The 5,550-nt window shown below is 37.0% G+C and overlaps 1 pseudogene; it reads left to right on the top strand.

Moving 5' to 3' along the window:
* The window catches only part of LOC136037058 (heat shock 70 kDa protein cognate 4-like), an 8,271-nt pseudogene extending 2,945 nt beyond the window's left edge, over window positions 1–5,326 (top strand).
* The last annotated feature ends 224 nt before the right edge of the window (window positions 5,327–5,550 follow it).

Raw genomic sequence — 5,550 nt, 5'->3', positions numbered from 1 at the left:
CAGATTCAACTCTACTTTCATCAATAGTTCATGTGGAAGACTCTAAAATCGACGAAGATCATTTACCAATCACGTGCCAACTATCTTGCTCCATGGCGACCTCTGTGCAACGTAACTCTCCCAAGTGGTTCTCAAAGTTAAATTGGGAAAATACCAATGTTCCACTTTATGTATTGACATTGTCCCAGTTATTATCATCTATTAAAGTGCCTTTCCACTTATTGCAAACATCTGTATCTACAACTTCAACGCGGATAGATATCAACTCGTATTATCAGCAAATAGTGTTCTGTCTAAAGTCTGCCGCTAAAACAGCTGTACCCTCCGAGTGCGTGCGAACGGCTACTCGCAATCCCTTTTGGAAAGTTGATCCTAAAGTGAAGATAGCTAAACAAAAAGCTAAGTTCTGGCTCCGTATGTGGATAGCCTGTAATCGTCCTTCTTCTGGTTCAGTACATCAAATAAAACAGAAAACCAAACGAGAGTACAAATATTCCCTGCGTAGAGCGAGACTGAATGCCTGGGATGGTCCTTGTGACAAGAAATCCTGGGATCGTGTTATAAACAGTGTTAAGTGTTCACCTCCAATTAATTCGTCTCTTCGGCTATGTGACTTCGTTTCTCATAATAAAAATATTTTGCTTTCGTTTAATATTAATCTCCAAAATCATTTTACAAAGCTTGTAAACTCAATCCTCCCAATTCGTATCAACCAATCTCAAGTGTTGTCGGTGGAATCTGGTGTTATACTCCAAGCTCTTATGCAAGTGAATAAGTCTGGGTCTCTCGATAGTGATGGTCTTTGCTTCAATTTTTTTGCCTATGATTGTCCTGAACTGCTGAAGCATTTGCAATTATTGTTTCAGATGTGTTTGGCACAGTCCGTTGTGCCAGATAGTTTTTTGTCCGGTTGTATATCTCCCATAGTCAAGAGGGCTAAGGACCCCAGTGCTTGCTCTAATTATCGTCCTATTACTGTGTCTTGTTTTGTTAGTAAGCTATTTGAATATGTACTGCTACCGGCCATTAACTCCAAGTGCAATTTTACACCCTTCCAGCTTGGTTTTAGAAAAGGTATGGGCTGTTTTCAAGCTCACCATATTGTGGGTCGGCTAATGAAACAAGCTGTTGCTCAAAAAAGTCCCCTGTATTGTTTGACTGTTGACATATCTAGTGCTTTTGATAATGTAATTCATTCAAATGCTTTGTCTTCTCTAGCAGCCTCGGGTGTTAACTTTTCTATTGTTTCCGTGCTTAAGTATTGGTATGCTAATTCTTCAGTTAGGGTGAAGTGGAATGGTACGGTAGGGGAGTATATTCCTGTTAAAAAAGGCGTTAGGCAAGGTGCCGTGTTGTCCCCGAGCATTTTTAAATGTGTTTTAGCTTCGTGTCTCCAACGTCTTCAACCGTCAATTTTTTACAATGATAATTTAGGCATTAGTCACGTTGCTTATGCTGATGATGTTCTGCTTCTTAGCCGGACAAAAAATAGTCTAATTACCAACTTCTACCGGCTTTCAGCCGCACTATCCACAGTAGGCCTTTCAGTTAATACCTCCAAATGTGAGTTTTTGTGTTTTGGGAGTCCTCCACCAGCATCACCTCTTTGCTTGGGCTCTTTAACTATACCATGTTCAGCAAGTATTAAATGGTTGGGTCTCTCTTTTTCCACGTCACTTTCGTCTACTTGCTCCGCTATTACGTCCAGCGTGCTGAAAAGTATGCGGGTTGGATACGAGAAAATTTCACCAAATCGTGGTCGGTATAACCGAAATGGACTATGCCGTCTTTATTCTAGTTTTTGTGCCCCTGCTGTTTTTTATCTTTCTGGTTTTGCTTTCCTCCTTCGCAAGAAGGATACAAAGAAAATACGCTCAGGATATTTTAAGTATTGCAAGTATTTGCTGCGTCTGCCTCGGTGGTATCGGAATCATACAGTCGTCTCTAAATTTGACATCGTTGATGCGCCCTCGCGACTGAAACATTTATCTAAAGATATATGTTTTAAAACTCGGCAAATGGTCGGTGTTTTTGACCCTCTATGGCCATTTTTTGATTGGAGGTAATTTATTTATGTTGTATGTCGTTATGCTGCTATGTTATTTATGTTGTTATGTTTTTTGTCTTGTTTTTTCTTTTTTTATGTGTTTACTCCACAGTTTAATGTACTTTGTGGGTTATAAATAAATTATTTTTATTATTGTATTTGCTTATATAATAAAATTTGATAAACTTCTCAGATTCAGTAAATTCGACTTATGTTTCCATAAAAGTAAATCGAGATTAAATGCATCAGAAATTAAACTGATTTTTTGGTAGAAAGTAACAATTGTTTAAAAAACGTTTTTGAGGAGAAACATCATATATAGTTTTGGAAAATTTTGGCAGCAGAGGAGACGATCCAAGAATGAAAAAAATGTCCTTTTAAAAGGCTGAAATAATATAGATTTGCATAAATTGTGGTATTCTTTCAATCAAAATAATAAGCAAAATAGCCAAAAAAAGCCCTCCATTTGAATCAACTTAAGACACTGTTCCCACAAAACACGCTTTTTGAAAAAAGTAAAGAGGTAAAAAAAGATAAAAATGAGCAGACATAAAAACAAGTAGTGGAACTAAAAAAGAACATAAATTACAATAAATAGCAGAGTCAAACTCAAAAGGAGCAGAAATTACCATAAAGAAGGCCTATACCCCCATGCCTTCTAAAGACCAGAACATACTTTGCACTTTAGTGAAAATAAAATACATTTTGAATATTTTCCCTTTTTTACTTTAATAAATAAAAAAATTAAAAGCTTAAAGAACAAATATCACTATACGTAAATTAAACTGACAACTCAGGGTAATTTTTTTTGTAAAATTTTCAAAAAGTATAAAAAATTCAAGAAATAAATCAAGAGTCAGTTCCCATAGGTATTGGGATATAATAAAACTACAAGAATTTATTTTCAAAAAAAAAATCATGAGAATCAAGGTATACCACCTTCATTCCATACTAAAAAAAATACTAACAAAATACTAAGATTTTTTTGCAGAAGTATAAACAGCATCCGCTAAAGGAATAAAAAAAGTTAAAGGAAATCCCCTCCCCAATATTCAGAAGAATTAGAGGATGGAGCATCGGGCCATAGTGTGTAAAAGGAGATTTGGAGGGCGATGGAGGAGCGTAGGTCAGGAGAAAGAGGGATCAGAGGGCCAGAGGCTCAATATTTTATCATGATTGGACATTAACCCTTATTAGTTACTACTGAAATTTTAAATGCATAATAATTTTTATTAATTGAATATTTATTTGTATATAAGTTTTAATACTATTATTAGAACTACCAGATGTGTTTATCTTGCAAGTTTGTCCTAAGAAACTGGGCTCATTTGCTAATATAAAACAGTTTAGAAAGAAACACTAGAAATGACTACAAGACCTGCAATTGGTATTGATTTAGGAACTACTTACTCCTGCGTTGGTGTGTTTCAACATGGTAAAGTTGAAATCATTGTCAATGACCAAGGTAATCGAACAACGCCTTCTTATGTGTCGTTTACAGACACTGAACGTCAGATTGGAGATGCTGCAAAAATCAAGGAACCATGAACCCTCTAAACACAGTCTTTGATACCAAAAGACTGATCGGTAGAAAGTTTGAAGATTCTTCGGTTCAATCCGATATAAAACACTGGCCATTCAAGGTAATCAATGTAGATGGCAAGCCGAGAATTCAAGTTCAACTCCAAGGCAAAACAGAAACATTCATGCCTGAGCAGATCTCTTCAATGATTCTTGGTAAGATGAAGGAAATCGCCGAGGGTTATATTGGAGAACCAGTGAGCGATGCTGTTGTCACTGTACCTGCCTATTTCAACGATGCCCAAAGATAAGCTATAAAGGATGCTGGTGTCATCGCAAACTTGAATATTCTTCGTATCATTAATGAGCCAACCGCTGCTGCAATTGCCTATGCCCTTGATAAGAAAAACGACTCTGAAAGAAATGTGCTCATTTTTGATCTTGGTGGTGTTACTTTTGACGTCAGCATTCTTGTAATCGAGGGGGGAATCTTCGAAGTAAAATCAACCGCTTGGAATACGCATTTGGGTGGAGAAGATTTTGATAACAGACTTGTATGCTACTTCGTGAAAGAGTTTATAAGAAAGCATAAAGTGGATCTTTCAACTAATTCAAGAGCACTTAACAGACTTAGGACCGCATGTGAAAGAGCGAAAAGAACCTTGTCTGTATCTACCCAAGCTAATGTTGAAATAGACTCTCTGCATGAAGGCATTGATTTTTATACCTCCATTACGCGTGCTCGATTTGAAGAACTCTTTGCCGATTTGTTTAGAAGTACAATGGAACCAGTTGAAAAATCTCTCAGGGATACTAAACTAGACAAAGGAAGTATCCATGAAATCGTTCTTGTTGGAGGCTCAACTCGTATTCCGCGTGTGCAAAAACTTTTACAATACTTTTTTAAGGGAAAACAATTCAATAAGTCAATCAATTCTAATGAAGCAGTAGCCTATGGTGCTGCTGTTCAGGCTGCCATTCTTAATGGTGACAAATCGAAAGTAATTCAGGATCTCCTTTTGTTGGACGTTGCACCACTTTCTCTTGGTATTGAAACAGCTGGGGGAGTGATGACTTCCTTGATAAAAAAGGAATACAGGCATTCCTACGAAGCAAACTCAGATTTTTACTACTTATTCGGACAATCAGCCTGGAGTTTTGATTAAAGTTTATGAAGGAGAACGAGTCACGACAGAAAATAATAATCTTCTCGGAGAATTTGAGCTCGCTGGAATTCCACCAGCCCCTCAAGGTGTACCTAAGATCGAAGTGTCATTTAATATTGATGCTAACGGAATTTTAAATGTTACCGCTGTTGAAAAAGCCATGGGTAAATCAAGTAAGATAACGATCACTAATGACAAAAATCGTTTATTTAGGGATGAAATCGAGCGAATGGTCAATGATGCTGAGCGTTATCGTGCGGAGGATGAGAAACAAAGGGATAAAATCTCTGCTAAGAATGCCCTTGAATCCTATTGTTTTAGTATGAAACAGACTATAGAAGGGGAAGATTTTAAAAACAAAATTAGTGAAGATGACCGCAACACAGTCATAGGTACTTGTACTGAGACTATTAAATGGCTGGATGAGAATCAGTTGGCTAAGAAAGAAGAATTTGAAGACAAGCAAAAAGCAATTGAAAATATTTGCCAGCCTATAATAACAAAACTTTATCAACGGGTTGGAAGTACGCCTGGAGAAATGCCTGATCGACCTCGAGAATCTGGTGGACCGACTATGGAAGAAGTTGGTTAAACCTCCCCCCAGAAAATTTCCACCTTTGCTGAAAAATTCCCACAGTAAAATTCTCCATAGCCATTTTTAGTCTGAAAAAACACTTGTATCATTATTTTACCTTTGGAAGTGTTCAAATCAAGTCAGGAATCCTCCCCTCCGTTATTTTTTTTTTTGTGGAAATCCCTGTCCCAATTTGAAGGTTCTCCCATGGAAAATTTGCTCATGTAAAATATATCCTGGGG

Source organism: Artemia franciscana, chromosome 16, assembly GCF_032884065.1.
Source record: "Artemia franciscana chromosome 16, ASM3288406v1, whole genome shotgun sequence".
NCBI lineage: Eukaryota > Metazoa > Arthropoda > Branchiopoda > Anostraca > Artemiidae > Artemia > Artemia franciscana.
Note: the sequence above shows the minus strand (reverse complement) of the source record. Positions and strands in the feature narration are given on the sequence as shown.